Source organism: Neofelis nebulosa, chromosome 5 (assembly GCF_028018385.1).
Source record: "Neofelis nebulosa isolate mNeoNeb1 chromosome 5, mNeoNeb1.pri, whole genome shotgun sequence".
Classification (NCBI taxonomy): domain Eukaryota; kingdom Metazoa; phylum Chordata; class Mammalia; order Carnivora; family Felidae; genus Neofelis; species Neofelis nebulosa.
In genome coordinates, this window is record NC_080786.1 from 73,907,430 (window position 1) to 73,921,393 (window position 13,964).

A 13,964-nucleotide genomic window follows, 5' to 3' on the forward strand; every position below is an offset into this window, starting at 1 on the left:
AATATAAACAGTTAGTGTAACTATGATTGATTCAAGATTCAAAATAGTTTTATTGGTTAAAATATTGGACAGGGGTGAAAAGTCTCCCAAGATAAATATCTCTGGAGGGCCTACAATATCAGGTAGCTATCATGCCCCTTCAGTACACACTAAAAAGGGATCGAAAGATGTGTCCCTGCTGTCAAGAAGCTTGGAGGGAAGTTTCTGAATTTAGATACAAGTCTGAGGTAGAAGTCCATGTTAGGAAAAAAATACGTTGGGGTTTAAGTTGGTTGCTGCCTCAGTATATGCCAATAATGGAAGCAACTAAAGCCACCGTGGCCACAATAGCATTTGTAAAAACAATATGCACATAATTCAGAGTAGTAATCCCCCTGACTTCGGAGTGTGTCAAATGTGCTTTGTCCCTGGGCATCGTCTGCAACCAAGAGCTGGTACGTATGGGTGATATTCCAGGTGAAGGGCTCAAAGGAATCTCTTTGGAAAGGGAGGTCTTTTGAATTGAACCTTTTGGGAGAGAAAAGGTAGCCTATGGAAGAAAAAGCATAAGGCAATGGTTGGAGAAGGAAGAAGAGGGGGACCCAAGTGGGCTCCTGCTGACCCTCTCCTCAGTAGCACGAGAATGGATGAGGAAGGAATAGGGAAAAGGTTGGACTGTCCTCACCATGGACTCCAGCTTCTTTCCAATCTCTTTACCAATAATACCCTGTGAGCAGCAAAGGCTGTAGTGGCAGCCAGAAATTGATAAATCCAGAAACGGGGGTGACTTGATGGCAGGGTGCAAGAATCAATTGCTGGAAGCTCATTCACTCACTCATCTAGTGGTTGATGCTGGCTGTCATCTGGGAACTCAGCTGGGTCACATCGCCATGGGGCCACTCTGGATGCCTGGACTTCCATACAGCATGGTAGTGAGGTCGCAGGGGCAACTATTCTACAAGAAACAGAGGGAAGCTATGTCACCACTTAAGATTAGTGTCAGAAGTTACATAGCATCACTTCCACAATAGATAAAAACCCAGATTTAAGGGAATGGAACATAAACCCCACCTCTTACTGGGAAGAGCATTAATACATGGTGATGAGCATGTGGGATGGGAGGTAGTATTGCAGCCATCTTTGGAAAGCACAGTCTGCCAGAATATATCTCACATAAGGAGACGCTGAAATTTCTGTGAGAAACCTGTTTCTAAAAAGTAGAGTGACACTCTAGATCACTTTCCACAGAAAGCTCGATGTGTGAAATAGTTCTTCAGAGAAGATAGTGTGGGCAATGGTTTGAGACTCAAGAGACTTGAGTTGTGTCCTGATTCTACCATTATGTTATCTTTTTGAAATTGGGCACATTCTGTGACATCTTCAGACCTCGGTTTTCTGACTTGTAAATAAGGAGATTGAATAAGATGCTTTCTAGCTATAAATCTGGAAAAAGACAAATCAAATTTAGCCCATATGTTCCAGATTGCCATCTCTTTGCATTAACCTGAGACAGTTTGTGATGTCTGGTATAAACAACATAGAGATCAAATAATGTTTGATGACAAGAGATTGGGGACGAGTTCAGCGTCACCATGTTGCATTTGTAGCTGAGACAAATTTACTCTGAATTCACTCTGAAATTTACTCTGAAAAAGTTCCCCAAGCTTAAGGCTCAGGTTTACTGAATTTTTTTAAAAAGTTGATGAAAAGTTCCTGTAATGATGCCATGGAGATAATCTGGATATGAAAATATACTGTATTTAAATCGGTAATTTAATTTAGCTTCGGAATACAAATAACATCAGATCAGTTCTTAAACTAACTCAGTTTATGAAGTTAAATTTTAGGGATCAATCCTATATGATAAAATTGGACCATTTGTGAGAAAAGAGGGGCAGCTGAGTTAGTATTAATTATATTTATAGTTTTTTGTTGTTGTTGTTTGTTTGTTTTTAGTACTAACTTATCCCAGGCAGTAAGCAGCATGTGCCTATGTTTTAACACAAATGCATCAGGGGTTCCTGGCTGCCTTAGTTGGAGGAGCATGTGACTCTTTGAGAGTTTGACCCACAAGTTGCGTATAGAGATTGCTTAAACAAATAAACTTAAAAAATTAACAGTCACATAAGATTAATATTTAAATTGAGATGAACCAGTTAATAACTAAAGTTGGTTCACTCCTTCAGTTGAAGGTAAACTTAGTCACGCCTTTGGCTAAATAAAAATATTTTATATGTGTATATAAGCATGTATTCATGGGTACACATCCACATCTTTGTGTACACATATATGTGTGTGATACACACAGAATTAATGACATTCTAGGGCACCTAGAATAGAAAAGTAAAGATGATGCAAAGAAGCAAAACCTCAAATGGATGCTGATATTCACTGAGGGTGCAAATTAAATGTGATTTAAACAGCAACTGCAAGAGAACCACCTGTTTGGTAAGCAATCTTGTTTAAGAAAGTAAAACATATAGGGTTGCCTGGGTGGCTCAGTCGCTTAAGCATCTGACTTCCGCTCAGGTTGTGATCTCTCAGTTTGTGAGTTTGAGCCCCGCATCAGGCTCTGTGCTGACAGCTCAGAGCCTGGAGCCTGCTTCGGATTCTGTGTCTCCCTCTCTCTCTGCTCCTCCCCGGCTTGTACTCTGTCTCTCTCTCTCTCTCAAAAATAAATAATAAAATTATAAAATAAAAAAGAGGGGCGCCTGGGTGGCACAGTCGGTTGAGCGGCCGACTTCAGCCAGGTCACGATCTCGCGTCTGTGAGTTCGAGCCCCGCGTCGGGCTCTGTGCTGACAGCTCGCAGCCTGGAGCCTGTTTCCAATTCTGTGTCTCCCTCTCTCTCTGCCCCTCCCCCGTTCATGCTCTGTGTCTCTCTGTCCCAAAAATAAATAAAAAACATTGAAAAAAAAATTTAAAATAAAAAAGAAAAGAAAACATATAGAAAGATTTGTGGGATTAAAGACACAGTACCCTGCCAGAGTAAGTGCATACACAGGCACATGCTCATATTCACAATTAAATGATTACCCACATTAATACTGATCCTTTGGTTTCGTTTCCTTTTCTCTTTAGTACTAACCCAACTCTATCTTGAGGTTTTTATTCATAAAGATAAAAGATCTCTGTGTTTATGGGCCACACTCCCCCCCTCCGAAGCACAGCGTCAGAGTGGTCCAGAAATAAAGTCGCAGGTCTGTATTCTATAGTAATTAAAAAAGAAACTTCCTACGTACTAGTAGCATTTCCCTGTAGGTATAGTCAATTTCCCAGAGCAATAGAAGATATAATTATACTGATGTAAATCACAGTAAGATGCCTGGGAGGGATTGGCCTTTCACCTTCTTTAATTCATTGAAAGATCTTATCTTTTTGACAGGTACTATCAGGCAGAGCAAGGGGCTGGGAGGCAGGATATTTTTCTGGTAACTAATTTGCTTGAAGGAAAAAAAAAGTATTTATTGAAAACACTCAAAAGCAGAGAGATAATCCAGGTTTAGGGGAGAATTCTCGAAGTCTTTTCCTACCCCCACCAAAGAATAATTGTCCTTTTGTGACCTGCCCTCTCGATCTCTCCGTCTCTAGGTCTTTCTTATTCTCTTTCTTCCCCATAAGACTCTAGCTATTCCTTTGGGCCTCATGTTTCCAAAATATTTGTAAAGAAATGAGTGTATATTCACACACACACACACACACACACACACACACACACACGTATTTTTCCCTCATCCTTAGAATGAATCCTTGCTGCCAGCTTTTGTGCTTTTACATTGTTTGTACAGAAAAATCAACACTGGCAGAAGCCAGCATTCTGGGAATGACTTTCTACCCCCAACGGGTCTGACTTCCTTTCACAGTTGCTTCCTGGTTTGCTGCTTTTGTTCAAGAGGCATTTCCTTCTGGACAAAACCATCTAGGGCATGACACTGGATGTCTAGGATTGCGTGAGAGTCAGAGCAGCTCCAGTGGCTGGTGGGAAATGGTGCTGAGAACCCCAGGAGCAAAGGAGGTGTAGCACCAGCCACCCAATGGAAAATGAAAAGATGTCTGAGGTTTGGTGGTTTCTCTTACCCTCCCTTATGTCCCTTTTATTTTTGTGGCAAAACTTGAAACAAAGCTAGAGTAAAAGTGCTTTTCAGTCAGTGGGTGGGGGAGGTTCTGACTCAGGCTTTGTAAACAAGACATTGCTTGAACCCCTAGATCAATGCTGCCACAGGATTCTGGAGAAACAAAGCTTCCTGCTCCATTGCATGGCACCATTAACCTTGGGAATTCCGGTCGAGCTGGGGAGGTGGCGGCACAGGTGCAGTTCTCCTGAGGCACATGAATGGAATCGCCAGAGTTCAAAGAGGTTTTGAACTTTAGGTCTAGGCCTTTTAGCTGCATTTAGTCTATTTGGTAACAGGTTTAGGTCTGGAATAACTAAAACAGATTCCCCAAACTCTCACTAATTTTTTTTTTATTGTTAATTTTAAGGAATCAGATTATGTTAGTGAACAATTGGAAGCCTCCTAGTATCCGATATAGGGGATTGCCAAATAAATTATAATACTGCCATTGATGGAATAGTACGTAGCTAGTAAAAATGATGCAGAAGGTAATGGAAAAGTTTGAAGATATATTATACAAAAAAAACCTCCACAGATTATAAAACTGTGGTACAATAGTATCCCATTTGCGGGGGGCGGGAAAGGAAAAGTGTAGAAGAGAAAAAGATAGCTCCACAGAGAAAAATTGGAAGGTATATTTCAAGATGTTAAAATGCTAGCATTAGTTATCTGTGGGTGGCAAGATGGCAGGGAATTTAATTTTCTTCTTTTTGTGTACCTGAATTTTGAGATACAGAGAATGTGTGTTACTTTGGTAAAAATTATCACGATAATAATATAATTTAAGAAAAGAAACAAATTACATGGTGTTCTTTGAGCTTCCCACTTGTGCCTGTTGCCTGGCACCAATTTAACAAGAGCAAAATGTGTGGCCTAGTTGTGGAAGGATCAAATGATAGGAAACATGCAGAAATTCCCCTACAAAGCCATAGCCTCTAGGCCTGAGTGTGTTGGAACTTGGCACACATGTTCATTTGCCACATTATGGTAAATGGGTATATTGGCAGGGTATTAGCATAAGCGTGCTGGTTTGAGATTTCATAAGTCAAGGGGAAACTGACTTCATCACAGAAAGGAAATGTTTTAGTCAAATATTTTTTGCCAATAAAATCTGAGGGTGCAAAACTTCGAGCCTAGATGTTTGAGGCTGTGCTGGTCCAATTTGGTGTGTACAGATGTTTTGGGTTTGCTCATGAGCTTTGCCAACTCTTTGCCCTATGGACGTGAGGAAGGTAAATGGACAATTGGGCTTCAGATCTCATGAATGAACAGCAATGTTTTAGATAAGCCACAGAACACAAATTCAGGACTCCTTAGTGTCCCTCAGCCAAGTGATCTCGAATCTGACATCTTCTGTCTTTCCGTTATTTGCTTGAGTCAGCAGGGCTTTTGGCCTCCCTCCATGAAGAGGCAGGATGTCATCTACTCATGGCCCACGTGGACCAAGCATTTCACATAGCTTGTCTCATCTCCACACAGACTAGGTTTATCCTTCCTGTAACAGAGGAGGAAACTGAAGCTCAGAGAACTTAAGTCATTAGGCTTGAAACTTGCTTGAGAACCCACATCTGTCTGGTTGAAAACCTGATGCTTATACAATCAATACAGTAGACTCATTATAAACCCAATCCTATGGCTTTACTTGATTATTTTCAAGTGACCTATTCAGATCCAGCTGTTAGTCTATATTATTTTCTCCTTACCTGAGCCTTATACTCTCGTCCTTGTCTCCTCCTTCCTTTCATCTATTCCATTCTCTTTTTCGTATCTTTTAAGCAAAGAGACACGACATGTAAATTTAAGAAGAAGCAAAGGTGATTTCATTCATTGATCTCTACTCTGCAGCCTACTAAATCTCTCTTTTAAAATTATGCGTCTATAGCTTTTCCCTTAAAATCCAGGCTATCATATTAGACTTTTACTTTACTAATTAAAGAAGAGCGAACATTTATTGATACTATTTATTTAAAAGAACCCTCTTTAAGGAAGATTTTAGAACATATACAAACGAATAGTATCATGAACCCTCACATACCCATCACCACTCAGCTTCAACTCAGACCACTCTTACTTCATCTCAACCCCCCACTTCCCATATTATTTTGAAGCAAATTCCGGGCTTCATATCATTTACTCCACAAATGGTAAAGGATGTGTCTCTAAAAAATAAAGGCTCTTAACAAAAACACACAATACTATTATCAGATCTTACAAATTAACAATAATTCTTTATCATCATCAAATACCTCGTCAGTATTTTAATTTGCAATTGTCTCATTATCTCATTAATTTCTTATTGTTTTTATGGTTTATTTAAATCAGTGTCCAAATGAGGCCACGCATTATGATTTGTTGATATGTTTTTTAAGTATCTTTTAATCTGTAGGTCTCTCTCTTTCTCTCTCTCTCCATGTGATGTGATTTATTTGTTGAAGAAACGAGACCAGACCAAAACAGTCTGGATTTTGTGGATTGTATCTCTGTAGCATACTTCACATATTCCTGTATCTTCTGTCTATAGTTCTTATAAAGTAGTGTTTGGATTTAGAGGCTTGGTCGGATTCAGATTAGATTTTTTTTTTTGACAAGTTTATTTCACAGGTGGTGTTGGTTCTTTCATTAGGAGTACATATTGACTGACTCTCTCTTTTGTGAAGTTAGCAGTTGTTGACAATCTTTAATTCATTTAATTCATTAATTCATTAGTGGCTATAAAATGGTGGTACTTGGATTCTATTATTCCTTCTTCATTTATTATACTATTACTGTGGGCAGCATATATATTTATTAGGATATTTCTATAAAAAGAAACTCACTCTCAGCTCCTATTTATCGAACTGCTACCATACGCTGAGTATTTTACAGATAATGTTTCCTAAGTCGAAGTGCTGATAATTGTCCCATAAAATTATTCCCGTTTTCCCATAAAATTAATTTTTAGGCATATTTCATTTGGTTGCACTGTATTTCTTCATCTTTCCATCCTTCTTTTCTCCCTTTCCCCATTCCCTTTCTTCCAGTTCTCTTTGGAGAACTTTTTTCCAGGGGGGGATCTCTCCCCCCACCCCCTTTTTAATGCTTATTTATTTCTGATGGAGAGAAAGCATGAGCAGGGGAGGGGCAGAGGGAGCGGGGGAGGGGCAGAGAGAGAGGGGGACAGAGGATCTGAAGTGGGTTCTGCTCTGGCAGCAGGGAGCCCAATGTTCAAGAAGAACCATGAGATCATGACCCGAGCTGAAGTCGAACACTCAACTGACTGAGTCCCACAGGCTCTCCTCTTTTTCCCCCTTGAAATTTGTTTCTGCAAGGACATAGTCACATCAGTGGTCACTACTGGATCATGAGGAGAGTTCAAGATTCTGAATGTGCAGAAATGAAAATTTAATGTTCAAGAAAATGTAACCTTTCCCAACAGCACTTGCCACATGCAGCTGGAGATGTAACTGCTCTGATCAGGTTTTACCAGAATCTCTGATATTTGGAGGGTAAAGCTCATTCTGGAATTTATGTGTTCAATTTTACCTTTTTTGGGGGTGACTCACTATTGCTTTCAGCCCATTTATGATATTTATGAGTAGATATAAGTAAGTTGGTTGTTTTTCAGAGTTTAAATCAATATTTGTAGTTATAGTTGTCTGATACAAGATGGTCTCCAAAACCAAATCAAAGATTGCTGGGATTTCCCACAAAATTGCTCTTGGTCCACAGAGTCTGGGGGACTTTAAAAAAAAATCTGTGCAGATTGGGGGCTCAGTCCTTGTTGAATAGGTGGGGCCCAGATGTGAGGAGGAAGGGACCTTTTTAGGAAAATGAACTTTTAAAGAAAGCCAGGGCACCTCAAAGGCTGGGTTGAGTTAAAGCACTTCACCCAGAGTCCTGATCAGTCCAGGCTGGGGGAACCGGTCTCCTTGAGGTGAGCATAAAGCAGAAACTTGAGTGAAAGGACACAGAAGTAAGGACATCATGCAGACTTGGTTCAAGCGCTGGGACAGATACTTCCTAAGAGGGACTATAGACCGGAAGACTCTCAGCCTCAGCTTCTTCATTTGTCAAGTGGTGATAAATATGCCCTCACCACCTCTCCAGGGTTGTTATGTAAATCAAATAAGATAATGCTACTGTTTTGAAAGTTTTATAGCCTTGTTTAAATGAAAATATTTCAATGAATATTTATTTCTTTTAATAGTGAAAAATAGCAAAATTAGGAAAAGATTAAAATATATATACATATCTGGTTTCCTTAACACCTTTTTATTGTTGTGTATTATTTCTGGTCATTATTCACATGCCAAAGTTTTACAGACTTGATGTCATGCTAGAATACCATTGGATATTTTGCATTTGTAGTTAACATTTTATTGTTAATATGACTCAGTTGCTGCATTATCCTTATAATTATTGTTTCTTTGTTATAACCACAGTTGAACATTTAAATGATTTCACTTTTACACAGGAAACCGCCATGAACATCTTTGTACATGAATTATTTCCTTAGAATAAATTCCCAGGGGTGTGATGACTGGGTGAAAATATATGGGCATTTTTATGGCTCTTAATAGATTTTGCCATATTGCTTTCCAAAGGCTAGTAACAATGAACCTGACACCAGCAATGAATGTGTGTCATTTACAGTGATTATTTCAAATCAATTATTCACCAGCCATATGTGAAGGCATGTCCCAGGATCCCTGTCTGCCAGGACCTTCCATTTCTGACTCATTCATTCATAAGAAATAAGTAGATGAAACAAGGAGACTGTGTATGCTGAATAAATGAAGAGTTCTTTTAGTTAAGATTCTAGAAAAGCCAGAGGGTTGTTGTTCAATGTGATACTTGCTTGCCTGTTTGATTTTACAGATTTGGTGATATTTTCTGCAATTTTCCTGGAACCTACAGAGAACCAATACATGCCACTATCTAGAATCTTTTATACAAGCATATATAGAAGTAGGAGTTCTCATACTAGTTTTCAAGAATTTATCTTTTTTTTTTTTTTTTGATCAGTCAAGATCTTTTTTGTTTTGCTTTGTTTTGTTTGGGGGCTGTGGTTAGGTAGGTCATGATTCAAAAGCACAACTGAACCCAGAGTAGATATTAATATGCATAGTTTCAAACTATGGAATTATAATAACATCCACCATTTGTGAATACAGATCTTTTAACTTTCAAAGCTTTTTCCTGTGTGTGTGTGTGTGTGTGTGTGTGTGTGCGCGCGCGTGTGTATATTTTATTTGATCCTTGCAACCACTGCATGGGGTAGACCGTGGTGGTGTTATCATCTCAGAGTGACTGAGATGGGGAGACTGAGGTACAGGAGGCTTGTCTAAGATCGCACCATATCTCAGCTGCCACAGCACCTGACTCCCAGCTCCTGGCCCTTTTCACCCAAATGTACGCTTTACAATAGTCTTTCGTATCAGTACAGTGCTGCTCAATTAGCATTTTAAAAATATATGGTCATATAGAATTAGCTTGTGGCTTGTTCTCTACAGCATTTGTGGGGAGAAGGAAGTTTCTTAGTTAATGTTAGCAATAGTTAATATGATTAACCTACATTCTCAGTTAATGACAGCAATACCTGTCACATGCTGAGTGGCTAGTGTGTGTCAGGCCCTTCTTACCGTTTTAATCCCTGTCACAGCTCTGTGAAAGAGCAGGTGTTATCACTCACGGTGTTACAGGAGAGGACACTGCAGTTTGGAGAAGTAAAGGAATTCTCCACTTTCATAGAGCTAGGAGGTGACAGAGTTGGGACTTGAACCCAAATCCATCTCAATTCGAATCGAATGATTTTTCATCTGTACCGCACAGCTTTGCTCAAGGGCCACTTTTCAAATACTGAACATAATATAAATTAACTTTTTATTACAAAAGAATTATATGTTCACCAAACAGCACTTGGAAATATAGAACTTATATTTAAACAATGTCAGGCTGTGGTTTTTCATGCAGAGCACCTGATTTAAGATGTTACAAAGACTGGTATTTAATTAGCTGTCATCTCAGAGACAGAAGCACGGAGTTTGTGTCCAGTGAGCCATTTTTTGGCCGCCTCAAAGTCTACGTTTCTGTGAAGCTTAAAGGTTTAACTCGTTGAATCCCACCTACCTAGTTTATGTACTCTCTAGTTTCCGGTCTTGTACTTACTTTATTTGCTCACTTGGGAAGAAAGCAAACACAACAAAAAGAAATCAAGCTCTGACTTGGTACAGTAGTTAATAGAGCATCTTAAATCAACACAGCCAGGGGAACTTGTACTGATTCAAGTAATTACTTTTGTCTCTAGCATTTCACATTGTCTCTGCTACCAAAACTTCCTGATACGTAGACATGGGACAATGGGAAGCCCAGCTGTTTATTGGCACGGCACTCATCTTCGGCTTATGAAAAGAAGATGCAATTCCCGGTCTTGTCTCCTAGACCTCCAGTGTCACACCCTTTCCTTTGACTACAGTAAAGTGGTAGCAGAAAGCATTCCTCGAGACACAATAGAGCACCTTAGCAGCCACTCCAGAGTTGGAATTGGTATTAGGTTACCATTCTGCATTTTTTTTTCATACCATACCCGTTTACAGGAAAGTTGGAAGGAGGTCAGGGAAAGTGCGTAATTGTTATCGGCTTTGCTGAGGCCACACCTGAATGAAAAGTTTGGGGCTGAAACAAGATCGAACTTGAGTGTTATTTGGGACTTAAAACAGCAAACATCACCGTAGAAGTGAAACAGCCTCATGGAATTGTTTTAAAGGGGACCAAAGCCCCATTGGAGCAAATTAACTTCAATTTGGCAGATGTTTCTTGTGGGCCTATTGCGTGCACCTATTTGTGCTGTACAGCCCAGGGTGTGCCTGTAGAGCCCAGACTGGCCAAGCTGGGCATCCCAGCAGTTAGCAGCGCAGGCCCTGGCTACACGCACTCTCGCAGAATACCACTTGTTATCACGGTGATTCGGATCTAAAACAGATCTGCTCCTGTTCTCAGAAACAAATTCCATCCAGCAAAAGCTTGATAGAGCATAATTAACCTATATCCTGTTCTGTCCCCTGACCCTGGTGATATACAGATCTTTAACATTTTGCTCATATTCTAGCTGCTGGCATGCTGACTCCTTTAATGAAATTCATATCTGGTCTTTGGAGCTGTCATTAGATGAAAATTATTACTGAGCCTGCAAGCAACTCTCAGATGATTTTGAGAACCTCCAGAATTAATTATGTTTAGAGACACTGCAAGCTACATTGGGTCAATCTGTTTCTTCTCATTTCAATTAAATTGAATTTACCAAACATTCATTGCATTCCTACTGTGTGCCAAGCACTGTGGTTACAAAAATGGATGGGATGCGGTTTGTGCCTGAAGGAGTTCTTCGTCATTGAGCAAGTTTTGGAGTCTTTCTCCCTTGCTGCCATTACAGCCGTATTCCATTCTCCCCGCCCCCGGTCTTTGGGTGTGTGTGTGGGTGCTGTTTCTGTTCTTTACACCACATGTGGGTGGTTTCCCCCCTTCTGCTGTGGATAAAACTCTCCCCAGTCCCATTCCTAACTCTGCGGTAGTCTTCCTAGTTCTAGGGAATAGCAGCATTGGGAGGGTGGGCCTGTGCCTCTGGATTTGAAAATGAGGCCAGTTGTCATTATCAGACAAGTGGAGCCAAATGCTTGGCGAAACATGGGTTTGTCAGGGGGGGGAAATAGTTATGCTGTGTTTTTTGAGTTATGGGAAAAAAAAGTGGTTGTGATTTGAATTCCCCTAAAGCATTTGCAGGGAAGGAAGAAAATATGCAGAAGACTCCAGTCTTTTAATTTCTGTCTCCATTTAAAAGATTCCCCAAGTCATCACAGACCATTGGCTGGCCTGGCTAAGGATGGCTGTTTAGAAGTTTTAATTGAAAAGTTGGCTTGGATTTTTCAGTTTGGACCTACAGATGAGAATCTACATTTTGAGGCACAATTCAAAATGAGCAATTTGCCTTGAAAACAGGCATATTTTCCAGCTTCCTATGACTAATGGCACATGAAGGGAGTTTAGTAATCACATAATTAGTTTGCCATTACTAAGAAATCATTTTCAGAGACCAGGAGATGTGGTTTGCAATAACTTCAGTGGTTCTGCACCAACGACGTAGACTTTGGAGGCCTGCATTTGAAGAGAAAGGCCCAATTTTCAATGATAGAGCTCTGGGGAATTCTTCTAATTGGGGGATAAAGCTTGGTTTAACTCATTTTCTTTTTATTTTGTTTAGATTCCAACCCTTGGACCAGGTTTGGGGAAAAAACTTCTTAAAGTGTTTGTAAACTTTACAAATCTCAGGCCCTACTCAAGTTCATATATGTACACTGATTCCATGCTGAGTTTGAAAATTCGATGGATCATATATCTTTTGTAAAATTATTGCACCGTGTAATATTATAAACCATGCTTCCAAAAAGATGGAGCTCTTTTTTCAATTTTTATTTTTAAAACCGGCTAAAGGGAAGTAAAGTGTGAGCCGTATTTGTACGTTTGAAAATAATTCCTGGTATTTTTGAAATTTTATTCAGAGAAACTCAAGTGATCCTATATGACAAGTACATTGAAGAGGAATTTATTAAAATTTAGGGTTAACCTTTAGAAGATTAGCTACACATTAATAATTATTGGAGCTCAGTGATGGATATTTGGGGGTTTCTATTTTCTCTAAATTTTGTATGTTTGAAATCTTTTATAATAAAAAATGTAAAATTTCAAAGAAAGAAGAGTGATAAAGATATAAAAGGAAATGAGACAGAAAGAGAGAGGAAGATGAGGAAGAGGAGGTGAAAGGAGGAGGAAAAGAGGTGAGTTAACCTTTTGCAATCATGTGGGAAAAATACCACATCTCTGGAGCCACTGGTTGAATCAGCGAAAAACAATAATAGTTACTAATAACGGTCTCTGACAGCATACTTAACATGTACTGGGACCGAATGAACATTACCTCATTTAGCCTTCACAACACTCTTTGATGTAAGCAGCACATCAAGGTCTGCATTTTTAAACTTGTAAGCCCCGAGGTTCAGAGGGTTTACGTGAATTGCCCAGGGTCACACATCAATAAATGGCAGATTATCTGCAACCAGAGCCCAGGTCCCAAGCAAGGGGCTATTTTACAATGGCCTCCTGCAGGGTGAAGGAGCTTGGGTGAGAAGCACTCCTCATTTAGAGTCATGAAGGTACATTTCCATAAAGATATCCACCAAAGTGCAGTGGAAACACTGTTGAACTGGACTTTCTTCACCTCGAATCCTACACCTGTAGCTTAAGGCTGCGTGACCTCAGGCAAAATGGAGCACTCCTGGGCCCTAGTTCCTTCATCTGTAAAACAGCACACAGTAGGTACAGAGGCACAGAGTAGGCACTCGGTGTAGAGCACACGTATCATTTTCTTTTCATGCCCTGGCTCCGTTCCAGTGGGTGTCCACAATGTAGCAGCTTTTCATGGTAGAAGAGACCATAATGAGTGAACTTTAGAATAGTTTTTGACCATGAGAAGAGGCTTAAAAATAGGCCTTGCCTTATATTAATAGAATATGGAGTCTAGGTCTACGTGAAATGTACTTCATCAGCCACACAGCGGTATTTTTAAATTTTTTTTTTTTAACGTTTATTTATTTTTGAGACAGAGAGAGACAGAGCATGAACGGGGGAGGGTCAGAGAAAGGGAGACACAGAATCTGAAACAGGCTCCAGGCTCTGAGCTGTCAGCACAGAGCCCGACGCGGGGCTCGAACCCACAAGCTGTGAGATCATGACCTGAGCCGAAGTCGGATGCTTAACCGACTGAGCCACCCAGGCGCCCCACAGCGGTATTTTTATAATTGCTTATGAGACAATGGTGAATCATCTTATTGCTGCTGAA